Here is a 14,985-nt window from a genome sequence, read left to right as displayed (position 1 = left end):
TCCCTGTGTTATATAGCAATTTCCCATTAGCTGTCTGTTTTACATACAATAATGATATCTATTCAAGAAAATTGGAGATATGAAGAGAATATTTCATGCAAAGATGGGCACAATAAAGGACAGAAACAGCAAGGACAAAACAGAAGCAGAAAAGATTAAGAAGGAGTGGCAAGAATACACAGAAAAACTGTACAGAAAGGTCTTAATGATTTGGATAACCAGGATGGTGGGGTCACTCACCTAGAGTCAAGCATTCTGGAGTGTGACGTTAAGTGAGCCTTAGGAAGCATTACTATGAACAAAGCTAGTGGAGGTGATGGGATTTCAGCTGAGCTATTCATCTCCTAAAAGATGATCCTCTTAAAGTGCTATACTTAATATGCCAGCAAATTTGGCCACAGGGCTGGAGAAGGTCAGTTTTCATTCCAGTCTCAAAGAAAGGCAATGCTAAAGAATGCTAAAATTACCATACAATTGCACTAATTTCACATGCTAGCAAGGTAATCCTCAATATTCTTCAAGATAGGCTTCAACAGATCTTGAAACAAGAACTTCCAGATGTACAAGCTGGAAAGGCAGAGGAACTAGATATCAAATTGCCAACATAAACTGGATAATAGAAAAACCAAAGGGATTAAAAAAAAAAATCTACTTCTACTTCAGTGAGTCTGCAAATGCCTTTGACAGTGTGGATCAAAAGAAACTGTGGGAAATTCTTAAAGAGATGGGAATATCAGACCACCTTACCCATCTTCTGAGAAACCTGTATACAGGACAGGATGCAACAGAGAGAACTGGCCATGGAACAATGGACTAGTTCAAAATTGAGAAAGGAGTACTTCAAAGCTGTATATTGTCACCCTGCTTATTTAATTTATATGCAGAGTGTATCATGCAAAATGCTGGGCTGAATGACTCACAGGCTGGAATCAAGATTGTCAGGAGAAATATCAACTTTAGATATGCAGATGATATCACTGTGGGGAGAGAGAAAATTAGCCAAGAAGGCATGTTCAGGCTCTCTCTCCCCATGTTTTGTAAATAATCATTTACAGCAGTGCACATGTGCATCATGAGGCATTCACTTTGTTATGGATTTTGTGTGTGATACACCTATATGAGCTCCACCTAAAAAGCAGTGGCATTTTACTACTATATCAAGGGTGTGTCTGTTGGGTCAGCCACGAGAGTAGAGATTATCGTCTGTCTGTTATTATGACTGCTGCATCAGCCAGGAGAGAATAAAAGGGTTTGCGGTTTCTATGGCTGCTCAAGTCTCCATCAAACCTCTTAGCTCACACCTTGCCTATCCTGGGCTCAGCAAACAGTGTGAACAGTGATAAGTAATAAGTGAAGTCCCTCAGTCGTGTCCAACTCTTTGCGATCCCATGGACTATAGCCTACCAGGTTCCTCGGTCCATGGAATTTTCCAGGCAAGAGTACTGGAGTGGGTTGCCATTTCCTTCTCCAGGGGATCTTCCCGACCCAGGGATGGAACCCAGGTCTTCCACATTGCAGGCAGACACTTTACCGTCTGAGCCACCAGGGAAGCACATACAGTGAGACAATTGGTGTCACGAGCAGGATGAACAGCAATAGAGCCACTTTAATAACAGAAATCGAAAAGGAACTAAAGTTTCTTGATGAAGGTGAAAGAGGAGGTTAAAAAGCTGGCTTAAAACTCAACATTCAAAAAACTAATGTCGCAGCATCCAGTCCCATCACTTTATGACAAATAGATAGTTTTTCCTATCACTGGAAACAGTGATAGATTTTATTTTCTTGGGCTCCAAAATCACTGTGGAGAGTGACTGAAGCCAGGGGGGAAAAGCTATGACAAACCTAGACAATGCATTTAAAAAGCAAAGACATTACTTTGCTGACAAAGGTCCACATAGTCAAAGCCATGGTTTTTCCAGTAGTCCTGTATGAATGTGAGAGTTTGACCATAAAGAAAAGCTGAGCACTGAAGAACTGATGCTTTCATACTGTGGTGCTGGAGAAGATTCTTGACAGTCATTTGGACACAAGGAGTTGAAACCAGTCAATCCTAAAGAAATAAATCCTGAATATTCATTGGAAGGACTGATGCTGAAGCTGAAGCTCAAATGTTCTGGCTCCCTTATGCGAAGAGCCAACTCATTGGAAATGTCACTGTTGCTGGGAAAGATTGAGGCAAGAGGAGAAGAGGGTGACTGAGGATAGATGATTGGATGATATCACTGACTCAATCAAGATGGATTTGAGCAAACTCTGGAAGATTGTGAAAGACAGGGAAGCCAGCTGTGTTGCAGTTCATAGGGTCTGAAAGTGTCAGATAGCACTTAGCGACTAAACAACAATATGTGTATTTCAAATGCTACTTTCTCAATTCATCTCACCCTCACCTGACCCCACTGTGTTAATAAGTCTGTTCCCTATCTATGTCTGAGTCCTTACTTCTGTCTTTCAAATAGGTTCACCAGTACCATTTTTCTAGATTCCATATATGTGTGTGTGTATATATATATACACATATAGTTGTTGTTGTTTAGTTGCTAAGTCGTGTCCAACTCTACAACCTATGGACTGTAGCCCACCAGACTCTTGCTTTATGGGATTTTCCAGGCAAGAATAGTGGAGTGGATTGCCATTTCCTTATCCATATACATGTGTTAATATACAATTATTTGTTTTTCTCTTACTTCATTCTGTAGAACAGGCTCTAGGTTCATCCACCTCTCTAGATCTGACTCAGATTCACTCCTATTTATGGCTAGTAACATTCCATTGTATATATGTACCACTACTTTTTTATCCATTCATCTATTGAAGGACATCTAGGTTGCTTCATGTTCTGACTATTGTAAATAGTGCTGCAATGAACACTGGGGTGTATATGTATTTTTCAATTATGATTTTGTCAGGATATGTGCCCAGTAGTGGGATTGTAGGTCATGTAGTTTTATTTCTAGTTTTTAAAGAAATCTCCTGGTTTTATCAGTTTGCCTTCCTGTCAATGATGCAAGGGGGTTCCCTTTTCTCCACATCCCTTTTCTCCAGCTTTTATTGTTTGTAAATTTTTTGATAATGTCTATTCTGACCAGTGTGAGGTGATACCTCATTGTGGCTTTGATTTGCATTTCTTTGATAATAAGTGATATTGAGCATTTTTTGTTGGGTTTATTCATCATCCGTGTGTCTTTGAAGAAATGTCTGTTTAGGTCTTCTGCCCACTTTGTGATTTGGTTGGTTGTTTTCTGGTGTTGAGTTGCATAATCTGCTTATATATTTAGGAGATTAATCCTTTGTCAGTTGCTTCATTTGCAATTATTTTTTCCCATTCTGAAGGCTGTCTTTTCATTCTGTTTATGGTTTCCTTCACTGTGCAAAAGTTTAATTATGTCCCATTTGTTTATTTTTGTTTTTACTTCCATTATTCAAACAGGTGAGTCTTAGTGGATCTTGCTGTGATTTATGTCAAAAAGTATTCTGCTTATATTTTCCTCTAAGAGTTTTATAGTTTCTGATCTTATGTTTAGGTCCTTAATCCATTTTGAGTCTATCTTTCTATATGGTGTTAGGAAGTGTTCTAATTTCATTTTTTTAAAAAATAAATTTATTTATTTTAGTTGGGGGCCAATTACTTTACAATATTGTAGTAGTTTCTGCCATACATTGACATGAATCAGCCATGGGCTTACATGTGTTCCCCACCCTGAACCCCCCTCCCACCTCCCTCCCCATCCCATCCCTCTGGGTCATCCCATTGCCCCAGCCCTGAGCCTTTGTCTCATGCATCGAACATGGAATGGTGTTCTGTTTCACATATGATAATATACATGTTTCAATGCTATTGTCCCAGAACGTCCCACCCTCACCTTCTCCCTCAGAGTCCATAAGACTGTTCTATGCATCTGTGTCTCTTATTCTGTCTCGCATATAGGGTTATCGTTACTATCTTTCAAATTCCATATATATGCATTAGTAAACTGTAATTTCATTTTTTATATGTAACAGTCCGGTTTCCCCAGCACCTATGAAGAGGCTTTTCTTCATTGTATATTCTTGTCTCCTTTGTCAAAGATAATGTTCCCATAGGTGTCTGGGTTTATCTCTGGGCTTTCTATATTGTTCCATTGGGCTATATTTCTGTTTTTGTGCCAGTACCATACAGTCTTGATGACTGCAACCTGTAGCATAGTCTGAAATCAGAAATGTTGATTCCTCCAGCTCCATTCTTCTCTCTCAAAATTGCTTTGGCTATTTGGGGTCTTTTATGTTTCTATACAAATTGCTAAATTTTTGTTCTAATTCTGTAAAAAAAAAAAAAGTGCCACTGGTAATTTGATAGTGATGGCACTGAATCTGTTGATTGCTTTGGGTAGTATAGTCATTTTTATAATATTAATTATTATGATTCAAGAACATGGTATATCTCTCCATCTGTTTGTGTTGTCTTTGATTTCTTTCATCAGTGTCTTAAACAGTTTTCTGTGTATAGCTTCTCTATCTCCTTAGGTAGGTTTATTCCTAGGTAATTTATTCTTTTTGTTGCAATGGGATGGATTCCTTAATTTCTTTCTGATTTTTTATTGTTAGTGTATGAGAATGTAAGGGATATCTGTGTATTGATTTTATATCCTAGAACTTTACTAAACTCACTGTTTAGCTCTAGTAATTTTCTGATAGTATCTTTAGGAGTTTCTATGTATATTATCATGTCATCTGCAAATAGTGAGAGGAAAAAATGTACACTTTAATGAGATTGTATAACACTTTTCCCTTGGTTAATTTTTAACATTCCACAATCCTGTAACATGTATTGTGAGGGTTGTTTTAAAAGAAAGAGCTACTTTATTGTCACCTTTTCACTCTAAGTGTGTAATTATTTAAGGATACACACCAAGAAAATCACTAAGAAATGCAATAAAACATAAACAATTTAACTTTTATAATAATTTTCCAAGCCAGTCAGTTTATATTTTCCAGATGAGTGAATGAATAAAAATTAACAATCATTAGTCTTTCTTGAAAAATTAGGATACATATACTATAAATAAGTAAATAAGCAAAAATTCAGGAGTACAAGATTGAACACTTACAATGTAATTTAAAATTATCATGCCTTGTTGACTTGTGTGTGTGTTTCAAAAGTGAAGTGACTCTTTCAGGACCAAAGATTTTCACTGAATAGTCACAAAAGAATTCTTCCCAAATTACAAATATTTTCAAAATCAGATTTACTAAGCCTGAAATTGTATTAGGTCAGCATAAAGAGCGATTATAGTCAGCTCCTGTGGTCCACAAACATAGGACACAGAGAGTCAGCTACGGGACTTGAGAATTTGTGGATTTTGATACTGGTAACAGGTCCTGAAACCAATCCTCTGCAGTGACAACTGTATTTGTAATCTAGCAATAGGAATTTCAGTGAGTGTCGAGAATATGGACTCTGGATTTAGTCGAATAGAATTTTACCCTTACTCGAATATGTTTTAGCATTTTAAGATCTCTGTGTCATTTTTATCTTCTGCAAAATCAGGATTAAAGCATAGTAACTACTTAATCGATTATTGCGAGGACTAAATGACTGTGCATGTGTAAAATGCTTACCAAGATGCTTGATGCTTGCTATTTTTTAATAAATAACATTGAAAATAATCAATTATAAGGAAGGAAGACATAAAAAGAATTAGAAATCTTAAATTTTAAAACAACTATAATTTTATTAATCATACATTTCCATTAAACATCTGATAATATTTCAGTTTTTCACCTTATCCTCAGTACTAAATAATGTTAACATAAACATTCTAGCAATCATTAATAGCCTTCATAAAGCACATATATATTTAAAATATTTTACATGGAATAGACTTAGCAATACAAGATTTTCAGTGCAGCTGCTACTAGGAGAAACTGCAAAACTATAATCACTTTGAAATTGATATCTCAAATATTCACATGTTCAAGTTTTAATAATTCTCAAGAGAAAATAAGTTTATTAAAGAATATCTTATGAAATGGTTTAGAAAGTAAATTAATGCACATATTTTGTGAAGAAAAATGCAACTGTAGTTTTCATTTTTTACTCTTTTCTAATTTAATGTATCTTTTTTCATATAATATTTAAACATAATTATGTCCCCTAAGCAAACGCTAATACTGTAGTGAGCTCTAGTAGAATTTCTATGTTCTTTAACTAAATGATCTTTCCAGATAAGATTAGATAATCAAAATAAATTGATAATTACAATTATTTCTGTAAATCTTTATACATTGATCTCACAATCAAGACAGACATAGAATTTCAAATCATGTAGAAAGTGATTAATAGCCTAGGGCTAGTGTACTTGAATTTTCTTATCCATAATTATCATCTTCTGAATTTTGAAGCCTTTCTGACTACAGAAAAAACTCTAATCACAAAATTAGTTACTGCTGAGACAATAAGGATTTGACTACACACTTTGGTGTTCAAATTAAAGATCAAATTATGGATTCTTGTTATTTGAAGTGGAAACTATTCACAAATATCAGTCAGAAATGGAAGATCAAGTTATTTGTTGGTATAATGACTATAATATCTTAATCTCTCCCTATAGGAAACTAAGTTTATATATCTATCTATGACTCATATTTCTTTTTCAATCTATACAACTATTCTCACATCTATAGAAATATTAATACATGCCAAAACATTTATACAACTCTAAATTAATTCTTGAAGCAACCTAAATAATAGATATAATTATGCCCATTTCATCCATAAAGAAAAAATTTTCAATAATCAATATGCCCAGACTTCATCAAGTCTCTACAGCAGATTTGCAATTCAAACTCAGTTATTTAAATTTCAGAGCCCTAACTCCTTCAACTAAGTCTACAGATACCACTAAATTAGACAATATATTGATATTTTAAAATAAAGTGCATTCTTTTTTGGTAAACAATAATGCATCAATATAAGCACTTATATTTGGCAAACAGCAATATAAACAATATAAACACTTATTCAGCTTGCAGGTATGCTGGTCAGCAATTTTGGCAAAACTCCATTTGTTAGATTTTTATCAAGTCACATGGGCTGATTCATATGGTTAGTGAGGTTGACTATTGATTGATTTAGTTTGGCATCAATTAGAGGGACTTTGGCTACTCAATTTGTTTATACGTATCCCTCATTTTTCAGTAGCTTAGCCCAGACAGATGATAAAATGGTTAGATGGCATCACCTACTTAATGGACATAAGTTTGAAAAAACTCCAGGATATAAGGAAGAACAAGGAAGCCTGGCATGCCGAAGCCCAAGGGTTGCAGAGTTGGACATGACGTAGTGACTGAACAGCAACAAGCCCAGACATACTCTCTTGGTTCTTCCCTGGTGGCGCAGACTGTAAAGAATCTGACTGCAATGCAGGAAACCCGGGTTCGATCCCTGAATTGGAAAGGTCCCCTGGAGAAGGAAATGGCAACCCACTCTAGTATTCTTGCCTGGAAAATCCCATGGACAGAGTAGGCTGACTGGCTATACTTCATGGGATCGCAAACAGTTGGACGTACAAAAAATTCAAATAGAGAGATGAAAAAGCTTTCCAACTTTGCTATATTTTTTAAAGAACAGATTAGCCAAAACAATGACTGGTCCCAGGATCAGAGTGGCAGTCCCTAGAAAGTTACATAATACAGGGAGGAGTAAAGAATAGGAGACAATAAAGCAACAATTGTGCCAAATTCAAATGTGGACATTAAAAAAACTTACTATATTATGAGATCTCTCATTTTTCAAAAGCTTCTTGTAAATGTTTCCAGATGAACTACAAAATTATTTTGGCAAGTTATACACTCACAAAAACTTATTGCATATAATTGAAGTTCATATTCTTTTTATGTATAAGTTCATATCCTTTTATATTGATTTTTATTTTCCATTAAATATTATAATTGAAATGCCTATTTAAGAAATCTTTATTTCTTCTGTTGGTAATTTCTGTCATATTCTTCACAGAGATACAAAACATTTTAAGTTCATTTTTTCTTATTGTTACTAACAAAACTGTATTCCCTCTTATTATATGTTAATGTAATTCTTTTGTTTTAAAAAGCTTTATTTACTATTCTAAATGACTGTTATGTTTTAGAAGTATCATTTCTTAATATTGAACAATCAAATCATTGGAATGGCCAATGTGGGAACTTCTACTAGGTTGAAAGAAGCCTGAGTGATAGATGAGAAAGGTAAAGACTACTAGCCTCTGTACAAAATTACTTTGTTTTGATTCAGGACAAAATCCATGTTGAGAAATTCCAGGATGGCAAACCAATCATCACAGTAGATCACACATGGAAATAGAAGAAACTTAATCCAATATTTGGCATTTGATATGATTAGAAACTCTGACATAGATTTTAGATAGTAGTAAAATGATATACAATGTTATTAGACATGCATGCAAATGTGCTAAGTCGATTCAATCATATCTGACTTTTGGAGGCCCTATGGACTGTAACTCGCCAGGCTCCTCTCTCCATGGGATTCTCTAGGCAAGAAAGCTAGAGTAGGTTGATACATCCACCTCCAGAGTATCTTCCTGACCAAGGGATCAAACCCACATCTCTTATGTTTCCTGCATTTGCAGGCGGGTTCTTTACCACTAGTGCCACCTGGGAAGCCCAATATTAGACATGTACTACGTTAAAAGTCTTCCGACACATACCTACTGACTTAATTCTCATAATATCCCCTGTGAATTTACTGACTTTCAAAGTGAGAAAACTATAGCCCAGAAAGGGCTATAACCAAGATCACATTGTTACTAATAATTCGCCTTTGACCTTAGAATATGTGCCTTTCAGTTCCTTAAGAGAAGTGACCCATTTCCAAGGAAAATGTAGGTAACTATAGACACATAATTTTATGAACTGGCAAACAGTAAGTGCTAACAGGGAAATTGAGTGAGATCCAATAGTTTCCTATAGTGTATTCGATACTTGTTGTTTTCAGCTGTGTTCAATTCTTTGTGGCCCCATGGACTGTAGCCCACCAGGTTCTTCTGTCCATGGAATTTTCCAGACAAGAATACTGGAACGGGTTACCATTTCCTGCTCCAGGGGATCTTCCTAACTCAGGGATCGAACCCAGGTCTCCTGCCTCTCCTGCATTGGCAGGTGGATTTTTCTTTTTTTTTTTTTTTTACCAATAGTGCCACCTAAATTATAAATTATTTTTTATCTTGACAGCTGGTGAGGTTTTGGTTTCTGATCTCTGTTAAATTCAAGTTTTTGTCAGTATTTTCTGCTGGAAACCACTGATCTTTCAAGCCTGGTGGGGGTGGAGCATCTATATATATATCAATATCTATATATTTCTGTCTCTATTATCTATCTATCCTGAGTTTCCCTAGAACATCATAAACTTTCATTATTACTCGACTTTCTAACTTTCTGGAATATCCTATCAATAATTTTTATTTCTTGAAAACCTCTGATATGAAAACCTCAGATCTAATAACATTGCTTCATTAAAACTTTCCCTTATTTTGTCAAGGAAGAATAAGTTGATCATCTGTGATCCTGTAATAGTTAAATCATATCTTTTTGCTTACTGTCTTATCCTTCAACTTCTATTTGCATTTCTCTGGAAGTTCCTTCTTTTCCTAAGTTCCTTATTAATTTTGTAAAGTACAAGTTTCTTTACCTTGAGGTCAAAATGAGTTAATGGAATCAGAGGAGTTTTTATTTCATTTCCTACTTGACCAGAGTTAACTGGGGCTTCCCTGGTGGCTCAGATGGTAAAGAATCTGCCTGAAATTAGGGAGAACTTGGTTCAATCCCTGGGTTGGAAAGATCCCCTGGAGAAGGGAATGGCTACCCCTCCAGAATTATCACCTGGAGAATTCCATGGAAAAAGAAACCTGGTGAGTTGCATACATGGGGTTGAAAAGAGTTGGACATGACTGAATGACTAATACTTTCACTTTCCGCTTACAGAATCAACTACCAAAAATAATGGGAAGGTATACAATAAATTAACCATTATTTTGCACATCATTTTATTTATCATGTCAGAAGTTATTAAATTACATTAATTAAAATTGCCTCAAAAAAAATTTTGCCATGTAACTGCTCTGCTGATTGTGAATTCTGTATTCTAAAGAATCATTATTCGCATATATTATTTTTTGAAAATATAGAAGTATGTTAAAATGCTAGAATGCTAGTATTATCTCACATCACAGGAATTTTTTTCTACTCCCTTTGTCAATCACTTTACCAGAAGAAATATCAGATCCTGAACAACTCTCTTCTGTTTGGTAATTCTCAATTATCTTCTGAATGTGTAAAGAATAAATTTTCAAACAATATCAATGACTTTCAAATATTTTTTCTATTGAACATATAATATGCTATTCATTTCACATATTTAGCAGTTCCAGACATTTGCAGAAACAGAAACAGGGAATACATTTGCATACAGACATCAATACTATTATGCTTATCTTACATATGAAGCCTTAGTTTCTAAGCTACTACCTAAATCAACATTACAAAATGTTTCACTGATTTATATAGCCCTTGATTTCAGTAAACTAGAAAATGGTTTTCAAAAGCAGCCAGCCATTTAACAGACCTAGAAGTGCAGAAAAAAACCACCAAGAGATTTGCCAAAAAAACAGATGCTGCGCTTGGAAGAAAAGTTCCCAACTTGGCATCAGGAGCTTACAGTACCACCCAAATGATTCCTCCACACTTTGGAAGACAATATTTTCAAACAACCTAATCACACAAAAGCCCAGTTGAATAGCACTAAAGCTAAAATGTAATTAGTCTTTGAGGAATAGATTAAGGTGTAAAAAAATGTACTTTAATAACTGTACTGTATTTTTAAGTTTAGTTTTGAAAAATAGCAAGTAACTTTTTACATATGCTTTAAATGAAATTATGGTAGAGAAGTGATTCCCTAGAATCAATTAACACAATTGGTTCAGAGGAACCGAGTGTGTCTTAATACCAAAGTACATAAAATTACTTTTTAAACCCATTACTCATGTAGGGTATGACAAAAACAAAATCAGAGGGGTAGCTTTACTAGGGAATTGCTTCAGACAAGACTGAGTATCTGTTTTATATTTTTCATTGTTTTTATTTAAAGATCTTTATTTCAAAAACTTGATAAAATCAGTGAAACTCAGTTCACTGTATTTTTTTTAAGATAATCCTTTCACAATGTCTATGTATGCCAAATCACCAAGATATACACTTTAATTATCTTACAATTTTGTTAATTATACTTCAATAAGGCTGGGGGGGGAGACAATAAAGTAAAAAAGTTTGCTGAATTTTAAAGTAAGAAACTGGAAAACACAAGAGGAATGCAAAGCACAAAGGAAAATATGGGCCTGAGCAGAAACATTAAGTGAGGTTTTTATTTATTTTGAATACCAAACCAGGGAACAGTTAATAATTTAAGACTAAGTTATTTTTCCTTAACTATTACTAGTAATATTACTAGTAATACTGACACTTAATTTCTCATTTGTTCAGTGTTGAGATCTTTTGATAAATATTTTTATATTGCATATGATTTTGGAATTCCTAATTTTAAAGAAATATTAATTTGGTTTTCCTAAAAATATTTACTAAATTAAGATATTCTAGTAAAACTTTAGATGAAAATTTTCTGTATTTATTTTTATAAATGCATGTCAACATATTTTTGACTTGAATTTAATAAAATATAATAAAGTGAATTGAGTCAATGTTTGAAATTTGTTGCAAATTTTTTAATATACCTTCTGTATCTCCAAAAGTGATATATATATATATATGATTTTTCTATATATATAGAGAGAGAAAAATCATATATATATGATATATATATATGATATATATGATTTTCTAATAATAGGAAAAGTACATCCTTTCAGAATATAGTTGCCTGGCATTTGATTACAAATTAATTAATTTCCTAGTACTGAAAAAATGTGGTTTATAGCAATTTATTTTTGGAGTCGTGTGAAAATGAACATCCAAAGACTATTGAATTAACTTGTGTTAATTCTTAGTGTGCTTTATTTTTCTTTCTGCATGATAATTATAGATGGTTTTCATTTAGGGTACTTTCACTAATTGGGGTTGAGAGAGTCAATTCCTAGGTAGGTTGATAAGAAGCCCAGGGTTCCCAAGGTGGAAAAAGGGGTCCAGAGCCCTTGAGAAGGAGAAAGGGATCTGGGACTCTCAAGGAGGAAAGGACAAACATTCTTTTCTACATTGCTTTGTCTTAGTCAATATAACAATGTATCTTACTCGAGGACATGTTTCTCCTTAACAGGAACCTTCTGACTAATTCTGTCATCTTAAAATGTATATTATAGGAGTGGGTCTGGTAAGTTCTTTCTGTTGTTCATTCTAATTTTGTTAATTTAAGATGTATGTTGTGGGAGTGGGTCTGAAAAATGTATATAAGACCTTGATAAAACTAGTTAGGGGGACATTCTCCACCCCACTTCTGATGTCTATGTCAGAAGCTTTCTCTGTCCCTTTTCTTACTTTAATAAAACTCTGCTACACAAAAGCTCTTGAGTGATCAAGCCTGGTCCCTGGTCCCAAAGCTAAATCTTCTTCAAAGATCATGAATCCAACATTGTTCACTGTAAGCTATCAGGGTCAAGTTCCTATGGATATAGAATATCAAGGGAACAAAGATAACATATTCCCAGGATCAAGAATTTTTGACCAGTTTATCAATAGCTGACTTAGTCAGCAGGTCATTAGAGTCTGATACTCATATATGAGCACATTCAGCAGTGAAGTCATCAGATCAAACAGTTCCAGCCAAGCATCAAAATAGAAAGCAGCCAAGAGCTTTGCACAGACACAGATGTTAATGCTTAAAGTTGTAGTCCAGACATTGCCATCTGTGTTATTTGTCTGTCAAACATCTTCTTCTTATGGATCAGCTGCTGGCCCTGTGGTGGGATATAAAGGAGAAGGAAGTATGGGCAAAGAATATGAGTTACATTACTTGTTTTTGGTAAATGTACTGCCAGATTTTAGTAATTTTATTTTCCATTTTATTAAATAATGAAGAATAGATTGAAAAAATGTCCAGCTCTTTGAGATCCTATGGACTGTAACCCACCAGGCTCCTTTGTCCATAGAGTTCTCTAGGTAAGAATACTGGATTGGGTAACAATTCCCTTCTCCAGGGGCTCTTCCCAACCCAGGAATCAAACTCAGGTCTCCTGCATTGTAGGAAGATAATTTTACCATCTGAGCCATAAGGGAAGCCCATTGGAGAAAGTAATCCCATGGATCTCCTGGAGAAAGGCATGGCTACCCATTCCAGTATTCTCACTTCCCTGATGGCTCAGAAAGGCTAAAGAATATGTCTGCAGGAGTACAGGAGACCCAAGTTCAATCTCTGGGTTGGGAAGATCCCCTGGAAAAACGAATGGCTACCCTCTCCAATATTGTTACCTGGAGAGCTCAATGGACAGAGAAACCTTGTGGGTTACAATCCATGGGGATGCAAAGAGTCAGACATGACTGAGTGACTAACACAATAAGGAATAGAAGTATTTCATAATAAGGACTTCCATATTTAAAGGCAAAACTCTGATTTAAAGAGAACATATAAACAAATAAAGTATGCATTTCTTGCATCTTTAAAATGTAGTCAGAGATATTTTAATTGCCACCAGCTTCCTAAGATCAAGAAAATTTTTAAAAAGACCACCATATTTAAGAACTTGAAGTATTTTCTACAAAATAAATAAATAAAGTTTTTTTTTTCCTTTTAGGTTAAGATTTTACAGTGTAAATGATTAATATATTTATATAACAACAATTAACATAGTAGTACGATTAGCAGACATATATATTTTTGACTAATATAATAATCTCTTTCTTTGTACTCAATTATTTTTTCAAATCCCACCATATCTTATAATGTCACTTTTCTTGGATTTAATGTTCCCTATCATTGGCAGAGTCATGATGACAAATCTCTCTTCAGGCAGATACCAAAGGGTGAAAAAAAAAGAATAAATAAATTTTCATTAGTGATTATTTCTTATGTTAAAAATTTATATGGGAGCAACTCATTTGTAATTACTGCAACTTACAACTGCAGGGACATAAAATGGACAAGTATGCTAACAGGAATCTAAAGAAACATGCTTTCTTTCCCCTCTTAGCAATGATTATCTGCAAGGAAGTAGATTAATTTGGTTCATGTATAAGGTGGCATTTTTTCAGCACTCATTAAGTGTGAGTATTAATAATGCTTGTCTACATTGTTCCCATGTGTGCTTATCATTCAGTCGTGTGCGACTCTTTGCGACCCTGTGGGCTGTAGCCTGCCAGTCTCCTCTTTCCATGGTGCTTCTCCAGGCAATAATACTAGAGTGGGTTCCCATGCTCTCCTGCAGATGGTTTCCCAACTGAGGGATCAAACCCAGGTCTCCCGTATCGCAGGAGGATTCTTTACCTTCTGAGCCACCAGGGAAGTCCACATTGTTTCCATTCATTACTATAAAAGAAAAACAATAAGATAGCCAGATTAAATGTGAGAGAGAGGAATGTCGGAGTAAAATAATAAATTTTTATTCAGAACTTAACTATGCTGTACACATTATCTTTAAGCACATTACATATGTAACTTACTGAATCCTTCCAACAGCCCAGAGTGTTAAGTGTGTTATATTCTTTTCCTTTTAAGGAAAAGTAGACCTTGAGGTGTTAGGTAAAGTGGCAAAGGTAACCCAGCTTCTAAGTGGCAGAACTTGAAGACAAAGCTATGGAGAATGACTCCAAATTCTAAACTCCATCACAGTTATAGTCAGTTGTGAGTAGGTAAATGTTTAACAAACTTTACAAGGAGCAAATTGAAGTGCTATGGCTTCTAAAATTTCCTAATTATTGTGTAAATGCTTCCACCATAGTGGATTTTCAGCTGCCACCAATATCATATGATTTGAGAAGAGGTGCACAATTAGCTCT

General features: G+C 34.8%; 1 long non-coding RNA gene across 1 annotated transcript; it reads right to left on the bottom strand.

Annotated features, from left to right (window-relative positions):
- Nucleotides 1-12,026: 12,026 nt before the first annotated feature.
- LOC145529234 (uncharacterized) lies at nucleotides 12,027-14,756 on the bottom strand. Its single transcript, XR_014071056.1, has 3 exons — nucleotides 14,650-14,756; nucleotides 14,474-14,515; nucleotides 12,027-12,950 (listed from the first exon to the last, which is right to left on the bottom strand). It is a non-coding gene; the product is annotated as an uncharacterized LOC145529234 (long non-coding RNA).
- Nucleotides 14,757-14,985: the final 229 nt, after the last annotated feature.

Source organism: Giraffa tippelskirchi, chromosome 12, assembly GCF_054371585.1.
Source record: "Giraffa tippelskirchi isolate mGirTip1 chromosome 12, T2T-mGirTip1v1.2.pri, whole genome shotgun sequence".
In the NCBI taxonomy this organism is placed as follows: Eukaryota; Metazoa; Chordata; class Mammalia; order Artiodactyla; family Giraffidae; genus Giraffa; species Giraffa tippelskirchi.
This window is presented reverse-complemented; position numbering and strand designations above follow the sequence as displayed.